The following is a 13,241-nucleotide window of genomic DNA, read 5'->3' on the forward strand; positions in this document are numbered from 1 at the left end:
GTGGGGTTATAAACTAGAATATTTTTAACATAGTTTTCAGGAAGTAGGACTTTTCCTTTTTTATATGCTATAACCTAACAATGACATTAAAACATCTATTCACGCTTGTTTCAGTTGAAATTCTATCTTTTTAATGTAGCCTCTGGACCAACTCTTCTGTCTTTTCATAATTCCTTCCTGCAGGGGATAGAAGTCCTCTTTTCTCCCATAAACACTTTTCTTTGAGAGGTTTGGGTGCTTTCCTTTTCTAATCTTTTAAAAAATTTATTAATTTTTTATTGAAGTATAGTTGATTTAGAATATTGCGTTAATTTCTGCTACACAGCAGTGATTCAGTTATATACGTATACACACATATTCTTTTTAAAAAATATTCTTTTCCATTATGGTATCATAGGATATTGACTGTAGTTCCCTGCGCTATATCCCAACCTTTAAAAACCAAAATGATTTATAGACTATCCCTATCCTGCTAGAGTTGGGCAAGTAAGAGGATCATATTTGCATGGGTCACTCTGATTGTAGGACTCCACTGTTTCTTGAACTAAAATTGCAAGATTTATTATTCTATTAATGCTCATAAAGTCACTCTTTTGATGAGCCATAATTTCCTTTTATGAGGAGTCTGTATGCCAGTCACCATGATAAGGGAGAAGAAAGTCTAGACTTCCCACATATTCATATTTCCTGGAACATTAATAAAGTCTTGAAATCCCATATGACTCCAGGGGATAATGGCATAGGGTATAGTAACAAAAGGCACATTTCACGGGAGTCAACCTGTCCCTATGAGACTTCCCTCACATTGTTGCCTGTGTACAAAACCTAAGCTTTTCCATTTTAATTAAAAAATTTAGAAATTAACCCTCCTGGTGGAGAAGATAACCCATCAACTAGGCTTGTATTATCTTTCGCATATTCTTAGGGAATTAACTAGCAGGAGGTGTGAACTTTCTCCTGCTTATCTTAATGGTCCGCTAATGGCAAAGCATAATTACAGTTACTTATGGGCCAAGTTTGTCAAGGTTTTCCCTAAAACCTTTCCTTGACGGACCCAGCTTTTATTTATCAAAATGCTTTCCTATCATTTGAAAGAAAACTTATCCCCCATAAAAACAAGCAAACAAAAAGTCCACTCCCCTACCATGTTTAATTACTTTCAATTATTTTAGAGGGGCAGTTAAAGCACTTGTGACTCCAAAAAAATCGAAAAATTTGTGTCTGGCATCATTAATGGAAATCTTAGCTTTCCCCCCACTCAAAAGGCAGGGCTATGCGGGAGTTTTGCAGTAGTTTTGCTTCACGGCTTTGGGAAGTCGCTCTGCTTCTAAATCATAAGATGGTCTTCTGCAGACGATCCTGTGTTTGGAATGGAAACTTAGCCATTATACCTTCTGCCCCAAACACCCACTTGAGAAGCCCGAAAGCCATCTATCTCCCCATCGGTCTCCGGATCTCCTCGCTGCCTTTGTCCCTTCTAGACGTGGAGGCTTGGAGAGGAGGTTTAGTTTCCAAGGATTGGAGCGTTTGAAGGGCGGGGCCATCTCCAAGTCCATCTCCCCTTTTTGTCCTCTTCTCCTGGGACGGGAGGGAGGAGCCAGGTCCCCCCGCGGCCGGTTCGGGAGCTCTCCATCTCGGTCGCTCGAGGTGAGTCTGAAAGGGCGGCAGCCCGTTTAATTGCTGCGCAGGTTAATTTCTCGAGTTCACCGCAGTCGGTCAGCCAGCCGCTCGCCCGGTCTTTGCCAAGTGGGTTTATGAGGTCTGAGGCGTGTTGGGGCGCGCTCACGTTCTCGCGAAAGGCTCCTCCCCAGGGCTCATTCCCCGACTGCGGGAAGCCCTTTGGTGCCCCAGGAGCCTTGAGTTTCCTCTGACCTCGTCTCTTCCTCCTCCCTCTGCACCGCCGGGTTCCCTGTGTCCCTGCCCCCCGCCCCCGCCCCCGGGGAAGGGCGGCCCCCATCTTAGGACTTCCGACCCGAGCCAACCCTGAAGGCACCTTCACGTCGATGAAGATTTTTATCACAACCTCCCAAACCCAGCAGTAATAGGAGCTTTCAACCTGAAATACGATTGTTATTTTCCCGGTGCAGAGCTTGACAGAAAAAGTCAGCTATTTATTAAAGACAAAGAGGTAAATTATCAGCTGGGGCACTGAAGGGACGGCGGAGACCGAGCGCGCTTCTTCTGGTTGCCACGAGGAATTTATGGGGGAGCCGCGACCGGTGCTCAGACACCCCTGGGGTCCCGGGGGAGGAGCTCGGGGCAGAAGGGCTTCCCCAGGTCCCTCCAGGCACCTGGAAGCCGGAGTCCTCCCAAGTCTGTACAAAGCCAGGGTCATTTCAGTCCTGAACAACCTCACCGTCTTCCTCTCTCCTTTCTTCTGCTCTCCGTTCTTTGACTCCCGTTTCCCTTTTGCCTATGAGCTTTCTCCTCCTTGGTCTCCTCTCCTTACTTTTTCTCTTCGCACTCCTCGCCTCTCCTCTCCCTCCCCCTCCTTTCTTCTCCACCGCACGCGTAGAGTGTCATTTATTTATTTATTTATCACCCCCGCCATCAACACCCTTTTAGGGCTCCCAAGCTTTTCAATGTGAGTGGGAGGAGAAAAGGGCAGGAAGTGTTGACTGGAAGAGGGTGAAATCGTGCCTCTGGGTGAGAGATTCTACCCTGGAATAAACGATTAGGAAACGCTTGGAAAATGAGAATTCAGATCTGTTTATAAAACCCCGCTATCTGGTGGGAACCAACTCCTCGTGCGTCTCCTCCTCCCCTTTATTGTGTGGGTTTTTGGAGGTATCTTCCTGAACTGTGGTTGGGGGTCGGGGGAGGTGGTGAGCATTAGGGGACAATCTTGCCCAGAATCTCCACACCGCGCTTTCTCCACCGGATGCGCGCTCCCCAATGCAAAGGAATCCAGCAACATCCCCCAATTCGGACGCGGACAAAAGAAACTTTAATTAAGGTCTCTGCTCCGCGCGCTGCGTGTTTCTCTCTCCGAGGCTGTTGATGTTCAACTGGAGGATGCGAGAAATAGAAATGGTACAACCAGCCCATGCCCTTGAACTTCAATTGCTTCCGACTTGCTGTATTGATTTTTTTTTATACTGTAGGCAACCCCCCCATATCAGATTAAAGCCTTAGGAGACATTAGACCTGGTGAGAGAGGAGGGTAAAACCCACTCCTTTGCAAAATAAGTAGTTCAGAACGATTTGAGGGAAATTACACTAAATAAAAATTCAAGGTGTGAAAGCTTCATCTTGGCTCTCTTGTCTTCAGTACCATGACACCTTATCATTAGGAACTTTGATTGTTACTTTCCGAACCTTTAGATGATCAGCCAGAAAGTGCAAACAACGCGGGGCTGGAGGGTGTAAAGTTATTTAAGTAGGCTTTAAAAATTTTTTTTTTCCCTTTTGGTGCGCCGTCAAAACACTTAACAAGTTAGGAAAAGAAAGTGGTGGTTCCGAGGTTCGAATGATGGGTTCTTTCCCTCCCCTACCCCCTTTACATATCAGAAAAGAAATGAAATGTACAATGAGCCTTTATTTCGGAGGAGAAGACTTCAAAATACGTGCCAGAAATGGACAATTTGAGCTTTTCACTAGAGATACTCACACCGCAAGCTGGAAAGGGATTAAAAAGCCCCACGTGGTTGATCTGGGTTTAGACTTGCAACCTCTAGTTCCCCATGTATGTTCTTTGCAAGATTGGCCTCTAGATGGATGCGCGTGAGGGACTCTCTGGGGCCGGGGCTCTGCGCCTCGGGCAGGGCTGATGGTGGAAGCGCTATGAGCGGCCGGGCAGGGTCCTCACAGGGGGCTTCCTCTGCCGGCCGGGGCAGCCGGGCGCCTCCGGGACGCGAGCGCGCACGCCTCAGCCCGGCCGCCGCGCTCCTCGCACCGCCTTCTCCGCAGGTCTTTATTCATCTCATCTGCCTCTTCCCCTTCTCCTCCTCCTTTGCCTCCTTCTCCTCCTCTTCCTCCTCCTCCTTCACCACCACCATCACCACCACCACCACCACCACCACCACCACCACCACCTCCTCCTCCTCCGCCGCCGCCACCGCCTCCTCTTGCATCTCACTGGTCTGGCTCTGTGTTGCTCTGAGTGACAAAGACAATGTCCCAGCCTTAACTTTGCAACCACCTTGCCTCCTTCTGGGGTTCAGCGGGGGGGGAGGGGGGACAGCAGCCTCAGCATCTCCTCCACCTTCTCCTTCTGCTCTTCTCCAGCTCTTGGATAATTCTTCCCCTTCTCCCCTCCAGCCCTTTCCTCATTTCTTTCTTTCTTTCTTTTTTCTTCCTCTCTCCTGCACGTTGTTGTTGTTATTAGAAAGGCTTCGCGCACCCCCTGGTGCTCCGGCGTTTTGTGTGGCAGGAGAAGATTGTCTGCCTTCTCTCTTTCTGTCTTGCTTTCTCTCTCCCTCTGGTTGCTCATTATTCAGAGAGAGACACAGAGGGAGGGAGAGAGGAGAGAGAGAGAGCGCGAGGGAAAGGGAGAGGAGAGAGAAGAGGAGAGAGAGAGGGAGAGAGAGTGAGAGGGAGAGGGAGGGAGGGAGAGAGAGGGAGAGGGAGAGAGAGACGGATATCTCAGGTCATCTGCAGCTGCAGCGAGTCTGAGGAGCCGAGGAAGGCAGGGAAGATGGCGATCCTCCATTGCTGAGACCCGGCAGAAGCACATGAGACTCCCAAACAACTTCCACAACAATAACCCGAGCAGGAAGAGGAGAAAGAGAAAGAGGATAAGGAGGCGGTGGGGCTGGAGAACCCGAAACACCTCCCGGCGCCGGGACGCTTCTTCTGTAAGTTACTGCAATTAACAAGCACCTCGGGGTGGTCCGAGAGCTCCGGGGAGGAGAGCGCGGGGTGGTGGAGGCACAAACGCGCTCATTCATTCGGTCAAGGAGGGTTGGTGGAGCGGGGAGGAGAGGAAGTCCCCTGCATGGACTGGCTGTTGGAAGAAGCAAGGAGAAGAAGCAGGAGAGAAGGCGGGGGGGGGGGGGGGAGGAGGGAGAGAGAGCTGGAAGGGGAGGAGGAAGAGGAGGAGGAGGAGAAGCGAGGGAGGAAGAGGAGGAGGAAGAGGAGGAGAAGGTGGTGGTGGTGGCAGTGGAGGTGGCTGTGCTTTTCCTGCTGGCTGCTCCTTCTGCTGGGGGGAGCGGAGCGCTGTGGCTTAATTAATTTCGTGTAGTTCTGTGGAGAGAAGAGAAAATGAAAGATGAGTGAGAAGAGAGCTGGAGGCTTAGGACGGATGCTCCGAGTGTGGGGACAGGAGTAGGGACAGAGGGGGGCGGAGGGCGGGAGGCGAGGAGACCTGAGCCGAGAGCCAGAGGGAGCGAGCGAGGGGCAGAGGAGGGAGCGCTCCCAGCCGCCCCGACCTGAGTGGGTTGACCTCTTTCTTTCTCTGTCCCTCTCCTTCCTTTCCCCCTCTCTCTGCCTGTCCCCAGCCCGATGGCAAAGCCGTGCGGATTGGCATCCCCCTCTTCCTCAGGTATTTGGCTCTCTCTCTCTCTCTCTCTCCCCGAAGTTGGGATGCGGGGTCGGGATGTGTCGGGGGGTGGCGGCGGCGGCGGCTGCCGGTGCTGCTGGTGAGCTGAGAGGCGAGGAGCGGGGGGCGCCGGCCGGGGGAGGGGGGGGCCGCAGGTTCAAGAGCAGCTGAGGAGCTGTCTCCAGGCTGGGGGTTCAGAAGCGTCTGGTGGAGGAGGACAACGGTTTCTGAAGAGGAGAAGCCATTACACACGCTTGGCTCTTCTCTGAGGAAGGAGAAAAGACCCCAGGCGGGGGCCTGGGGGTCGCCTGACTCCTGTGCAGTTCCCAGGGGTCTGCCCTCCTTCCAGGCACGAGGGGAAGCCGCAGCCGCCCCCCATTGGAGCAGCCCCTCTCTTTCCCTTTCTTTATCTCCCTGTCCTCCATTTGCAAGCTGTCTGCTTTGGTTCCAGTCCAGACTCCAAAACACAAAGCTTCTTCTCACGTTCATTCTCCAGGCTTTTCACCATTCCTGGAGGAACCCTCATTTTCTTTTCATTGTAGCTTCTAACCTACAGAGAGGGAGGGAGGCTGCCTGGAGTTCCTTTTATATCCCTCCCCTACTAAAAAAAAAAAAAAAAAAGTTTCATTTTTAAGCACGCGTCTGGATGGGAAAAGACCAACCAGTTGGGGCTTTCTCCCAGGGCTCCCGGGGGCTGTGTCTGAGTGTCTGTGTTGGCTGTTTGGTTTGCTTTGGTTTTGTTTCTGGAGGTGGCTTGCAGGTTTTTGGAGAAAGTGACTAGTTTGAGAGCTGGGAACTGAGTCAGGTAAGCCCTGTCATGTTGTAACTCCACCAGAAAATGGAGGAGAGCGGGTTTCCAGGAGACAAAGCTGAGAAGTGTTTATAAAATTATGGATGTCTCCATTTTGAAGCTCTGTTGGTGATGGCTGGAGGAGGAGGCTTGCCTGCCTACTCCTTCTCCCTTTCCAGGGGGTGAATCTTGTGGTGGTTCTTCACTCTCTGCTCATTATGCAAGGAGGTGAGGGGCTTGGAAGGGCTGCTCAGATTTTGCTCCCACCCAAGGAGTGCTCTGGCAAGTTATGGAGACATTTGTTTCCATTTTAAAGTAAACTTTTGGAATTTTTCTCTCTCCTTTTGAGTGGACCTGAAGGGTTTTGACCTCCTTCAGGAAAGGCAAGGCAAAACCTTAAACATTTATCCAGTAAGGTCTTCAAACAACTTTAAGCTGCTCCAGGTCTCCTGAAAGTCACCAGGAAATGTGAATTTCCTCATTGTGAAGATGGTGGTGGCCCTGAGCTGAGATTTTGGAGTTCTGGGGCTTGGTTATCATCATGTTTTGATGCATAGCAAGACTTCATTGTCTGGTTTGGGTTGATTTCTGAAAAACCACAGCCACAACAACAAATCCTGCAAGATCTCAGAGGAACTCTTAAGTCTGGCTGACACCAGTTTCTTCAGGGTCTACATTTCTCTTCAGGATGCTCCATTTGTGTATTAGGCCTTCTTTTAGTTCCTTTGTTTTCCCTCTTCCCTTACATTCTGCTGTTTTTCTGTGTTCTCCAGTACTGTAAGTCTTCAGAAATATCAGATGTCTTCTTAACAATATCACTATGGAAACAAAATTTTAAAATATTATGTCAGTTGAGAAAACCTTCTGTCCAGGTAGCTTCACCTTTCTAATTGGGAGGAATTTATGAGTCTCAGAGGAAGACATTTTGTGAGGATGATTTGAAGAAAGGACCTAAACCTACCCCAGTCCCCCACACACTGACTGGAGTTCTGCACAGATTAGTTTTAGAGAATGTATGTAATTGATCCAAGTAAAGAACTAAATTCTGAAATGCTTGAGGAATTTATAAAAGCCAACCATGGAGATGATGCTTTTCCATTAGGTGAGGTAGCCATCTTGAGGATGAGGGAAGATGTTGGAAGAATTTTAGATGGACTCTTGAAGATAGATGAGGAAGGCTCCACAGTGGAATGAAAACTTGGAGGAGATTCAGAACCAATTAATATATTGTAAGGAGGCTAATTGGACCTTGTTTTCATCTAAGGAGAGATATAGAAAGGTACCAGCTTCAACAGAAATAAGGAACACATTGGTGAGCGACTTACACCAGCTTTTTTCTTGCTTTGCTTTCTCATTATGTGTCTGATTTGAGTGTGTGTAAAGTTCTTTATGTCTACAGTATTTTTGTGCATATTGAGGTGGCTTTAGATTCCAAATGTAATTATATTCTGTAGAGTAACTGGGAGCAGTGTCATTCAGTAAATGCACAGTGCTGTATATGACAACATCACATTTTTCAAACCAAACTGTTGTGTCATTAATTGAGGGTTATTGTTCTTCTGAGGGGTGTGAAAGGAGAGGAGAAATACATGGTTCTTTAGCTGATAATTGTCCATGGTCAATGAAGTAAAACCCTGTTTTTGCAGACGAAGATGTATGGTTTTCAAGATTTTCAGTTGATGTGTATGCTTATTTAAAAATACTTCTCTTCAGAGCTCTGCTTCTTTATTAAAAACCTAGGGCTCTCCAACAGCACTTTAAAAAAACCTTACTTGGAATCATACCTTTCATTATTCATTTTTTGAATGTTATTTTTTGATACCATTACTTTTGCTCCTAAGTAGAATGACAGTGTTATATTTAAATTTGCTAATGTGTGTGTATATATATATATATATATATATATATATATATGCTACATGTTCAAACTAGGAAGTTCTTCAAATGCAGTGAGATAAAAAGAGTTATTTGGGAAAGTAATTACCAGATAATTTTGCGTCTAATCAACCATATATGTTTTTGTAAACATAAATACATTATACGTTGATCTTGAAGCAAACTTCCATGATATTTTTGTTGTTGCTGATAGCAGAACAACTGGTTAATTACTTATTTTGATGATGGAGGAAAAAAATCTGACAATCTGATTGCCAGTCCAGCAGTTTGCCTCACATTTTTTACTTGCAACCAAATGTTTTGGTGTCTTTATAGATAAACAGCCTTAGAGCTAAGCTTTTCTGGAGGAAAGAAACTAGGTATCTGAGAGGCATTTTGGAGTTTGAGAATATGTTCTAACTGGTTACCTAAGAGACACATCCATATCTGATGCTCTTCAATGCTGAGAAGTACCACTATATTTAAGACATGGTTTCTTGCATTTTTCTAGATATAAACTTTTGAAATAGGGCAAGTATTTTGGATAAACCACTCTGAGAGAAGTAGAAAGTGTCTAATGAAAACTTCTCATTTGATGCCAAGGCTTAGAGATCCTTTTTGTTTTTGAGACGTCAAGTCACTAAGGCTCGTTAGGCCAATTTTTACATAATTTTCTCTAATACGTCACAAAGAGAAATCATTCCGGAGAAGTATATGTGAGCTGTGATGCACACTCCCATAAAAAGATTTCTTGTTGAATCTTTGTATTCCATAATAGTTTTCAGACTTATGTCCCTCTAATTCACTGATCACAGTCCCTGAAGAATTATTTTTTCCCTTACTCTTTGGAGTTGGAGACAACTTTTAGATGAAAAAATTATATATATATATATAAATTTATATGCATATAAAAATATATACACATATATTTTTCTCTTGAATATTCCAGAAGACTGTAGGGGAAAAAGAAATCCAACTTTACTAATGGACTTTAGAGTACTTGTGGTCAGTTTTCCTGAAAGAATGGTAAAGGTGTCTTGGGAAAGAGATCTGTTCTCTGTGTCAGGGAGTTTAATAGGGTCTAGTCTACCTTGGATACTTTCCTGGTGTTGAGCTTTCTTGGTTAAGGTAACCTTACTTATCTTCTTTGTGGTATGTGCCTTTATCAGACTTATAGTTCACTGCCTCATGGGACAGAACATTGACAAAGCTGTATTGAATGTTTCAAGTTGAGGGCTGGGGAACAGAGAGGCTATTTCACAATGCCACAGTCACAAATTAGGAAATATATAAATAATGAACTCAGATTGCAAAGGGTCTGACATGGGTGTATGATTAGATGATTGATATATGGAAACTAAGGAAATTCAGAAGAAGTGGGGGAAATTATCTCCAGTGTCCACTAAAATCAAATGAACCGAAAAAACAAAAAAACAAAAAACCACCGTGTCCACGAGTGTGTGTGTGTGAGTGTGTGTGTGTGTGTGTGTGAGAGAGAGAGAGAGAGAAGAGAGTGTGAAAGCAAATATCTCATGAAGTTCCCATACTTAGGAAGGTGGTGGCTTTGAAAGGAACATTAGTCAGGTGTTGGTGACCTATTAATTGATTATGAGAAAATAGGAAAGTAGATAATGCTAGAAGAAAATTCCTATTCTTGTGCGATATGCCAAGACATCTGGCAGATGTTATGTTGGGCCCTAAGGAATGGACAGTTTAATTTTAGCCCTAGCAAGGAAATGGGAAGTTCTAAGCTCTTTTAATAGCACAAGTCTTAGTTTGGGGAAGGTTGCTTAAAAAAATAAGAAGAGGAAAAGAGGCATTTATTGTAATATAAGGAACTCTGGGGAACATCAGGATTAAGCTGAGATTTTGGGATGATGGACAAAAATATTATTTCCCAAGTAGAAATTAACATTAAAAAAATCATTTAAAAGTTGACTGCTTGGTAACATCTTAAATGATGACATTCAGTGTTTCATAGTCACCTGTCAGAACTCAAAAAGCTAGTTCTGTGCCTTAGAGAGATCATCTCCTTCACATCTCCCCTCTGCTCTCCACTGCATTGAACTGAGGAGGAAACTGGCACAGAGAGGAGGTGAAGTGACTTGGTCAGAAAGTTCATTTGTAACAAAGCCAGGCCTCGAACTCAGGTCGGCTGACTCCCAACCCAGTGGCCTTTCCACCACCGTACTGCCCATGATTGTAGCTGTTAGTGAAACATCAGCTTGCCTCTCCAGAGTGCAAGGCTGTCAGAGAAACTGAAATAATATGCTAGTAGGGCAGGAGTATTGACTTTTATTGTTGGGAGTGGCATGTGGGGCAGCCCAGGGCTGAGCATGGTTGTTGATAGATGTGACACCCCCCCCAGAAGTCAGTTTTGTTGGTGGGACTTGGGGGCAAGTTTTAACTCTTGGGTTTGTAGCTGTGCTCGTCTTCACATTGTCCTCCTCTTTCTCTGTAGTTCTGTCCTTCAGGGCTGGAGAGTCCTTTTCAAATGCCCTTCCTTGGAAGTTTGTCTGGGTCTATTGCAACTTGCCCACAATTGAACTCTGAGGATCTATTTTGCAACTTGGTACAGATTTAAACTGGTTTCTTTCAGAGAGACCATTTTGTAATACTGATGAATGGCCAAAAGAGTGAAATCCAGTCTAAAATGATGACTGGTGATTTCCCAGTGTTACTGGCTCATCTTGAGAGTGTGCCCTCTATGTATCCTCTTAAGGCCCAATTGTGTCTTGCAGAGCCAATGGCTAGCTATTTCCCAGGTGCCAGTATACATGAAGTCAGCTTCAGAATGATTTTTGAACAGCACAAGCAACATTTTTAACTGTGGGGGGTGGGGGAGGGGCTGGGGCAGTACTTGAAGAAAGGTGACAGTGGCTTCCCATTTCTGATTCGTCTTGGGCAAGTGAAAGTAACTTTGTAAAGAAGAAGAGTGATGTTTGGAAGTTTCCACATTTTCTAAGCTTCTTCCAAACAAAAGCATAAATTCTTAATCCAGGAGACAGTCTGGAGAAGGTAGGGCTGGATGTGGACTTCTGGCAGAAACACAGTTAACGCTATAAACAGTTGGACCTCAGTGTGGCACTCCTCCAGATGAGTTGACTGTCGAAAATAAAATGTTCCAGAAGAACTGGGAGAACAGGAAAGAAGTTAAAACAGCATGGTTTGCATGCCAGTACTGAAGGGAGAAAGAAAAAAAAAAAAAAAAAGTGTGGGGTGGGGTGAGGGGGCCACTGGAGAAAAGATAATCCTAAATGGAACTGTCTCTGGGATTTATAAAATCCAGGAGAAGAAGTTTCCAAGTAAGGGAAAATGGATTTTTATGAATTTAGGCTGCATTTGTGGTTTATTAGGAAGCCCTTTTGAATCTTTTGTCCCCTTGAACTTTGTATCTAGAGAACTGCCCACACTGAGAAATAGAAAGTCCATTGGAAGCACTTTGGATTTACCTCTTCTGCTTGGAAATGCTATTATAAAATGTGTCTACTTTCTGAGGGATTCTGTCTTGACCAGTTGATGCCTACATAGGATTTTTAGTCTTGAGATGTCTGGCTCCAACACAGGATTGGATTTTTGGGGGCTTGGAAGGACCAGAGGCAGAGTAGTGAGGGGTGAGAGTTTACCAGGATGGTTCACCTGCAGATGCATTGTCTTTTAATTCTGGTAAGCAGATTACTTGATGTCTTCAAAGCATTCTTGCCTAATTCCTAGCTGGAGACATTTTTTTTCCTTGAGTTATTCTTGGAGGGAAGGTTTCTTTTTGTGCCAGGTCATGGGTATTTTGGTATTGATTTCCTTGCTTTCATGTGTTTGCTTGTTTAGTTCACTGCATGTTGCTTCTGGATATTAATAAAACACTTCTGCTGAGTTGGTCCACCGCTTACCCCTAACTTCATTCAGAGAGCAGAGCCTGCTCTGGAGGGTGAAGGAAGGTGGGGAGGTACTTATTTGTTCAAAAAAATAAATACTTGAAGATGAAACTGCTTAATGCAGAAAGTTCTTGCCGGGCTTTTGAATGGACTTTTAACAAAGACCACTCAAGGAAAGAGGGGGAAAATTCCACTAGGAACCAGTGGGTCCTGATGAAAATTCAGGATCACCTAGTAGGAAATTAAGCATTGCCCAAGATGAGTAGGCAAAGACTTACCTTTGGATTCAGATTGGTTTGAGCACAAAAGGAGCTGAAGGCCCAGGCGAGACAACTGTGTCAGAAGTAATTAAGCCCAGGATTTGTGGAGAGGCTTAGCTGCCACAGAGCCCAGCTGGGGAAGGCCAGACTTGCTCCCTAAGCCCTCGTCTGGCCAGTTGAACCAGAACACGAGCTGAGGCCTTCAAATTTTGGAATTCTTCTCTTCCTTGTTCAGATTGAAGAAGGCAAAGTCATTATCCTTCAGTTTTGCTCATGTCAGCTGAGTGCTTTTCTCTTGAGCCCATTTCTTGGGAAATGCCGTGGGGGGGGAGGTGATCACCTGTGAAGGAACATTCTCTCTTTTAACATGACAAATGTGCCTATAACATTGTCCGTATTAGTCAGAAAATAATTGTGCAGTGGCACAATGTGGGATACTTGAAAGATGCTTGCTGCACAAAGGTTCCAGTACTCACCTGCAGATGAAGAAATGGGTTTCTAAGCCATCTCATTTCTATTGCTAACGAAAAGCTTTGGAAGGCACCTGTGAATCAGAGCTCCAGCTGCTCTCATGGTAGGGGAAGTTAGGCCTTGAAAGGATACACGGATTAGCCCGTCAGAAAAGCAAACAGTAGCATCAGCACAAGTAGAAAATAGGGTTGTTAAGCTAACAGAGAAGTAGGCTAAAGCATTGCCATAATTACGTGGTGGAAATTTGCTGGGAAGGAGAGACTGCTGGGATGAGAGAAGGAAAAGAAGGAGAAGAGAAGGCAGGGCAGTGACTGACAGGTCAACATAGAAGAGGTCTGTCCACTGGGAAGAGCCTACAGGAAGAAAGGCCTTGCTTGTAACAAAACAATAAAGCAAGTGGAAAAAGACCTTGTAATTTGGTACCTAGTGCATGTGAAATAGGAAGACCGGGTGCTCAGACCCACATTCTTTGGTCGGTTCTTATTGTAAAAAGT

General features: G+C 45.4%; 1 protein-coding gene across 15 annotated transcripts in view; it reads left to right on the forward strand.

The window, feature by feature from the left end:
- Positions 1,193 to 13,241, forward strand: part of ZNF462 (zinc finger protein 462) — a 152,657-nt gene continuing 140,608 nt past the window's right edge. For 7 of the 15 annotated variants that reach the window (XR_002337179.1, XR_002337178.1, XR_002337180.1 and 4 more), the window contains exon 1: positions 5,916 to 6,284. The gene's annotated coding sequence lies outside the window, so the exon portion shown is untranslated. Of the gene's footprint in view, positions 1,648 to 2,640; positions 4,797 to 5,438; positions 5,483 to 5,829; positions 6,285 to 13,241 lie in introns of those variants that run through there. The other 8 variants (XM_021067157.1, XM_021067169.1, XM_021067161.1 and 5 more) reach the window with 6 other exon arrangements.

This window comes from Sus scrofa, chromosome 1, assembly GCF_000003025.6.
Source record: "Sus scrofa isolate TJ Tabasco breed Duroc chromosome 1, Sscrofa11.1, whole genome shotgun sequence".
Lineage (NCBI taxonomy): Eukaryota > Metazoa > Chordata > Mammalia > Artiodactyla > Suidae > Sus > Sus scrofa.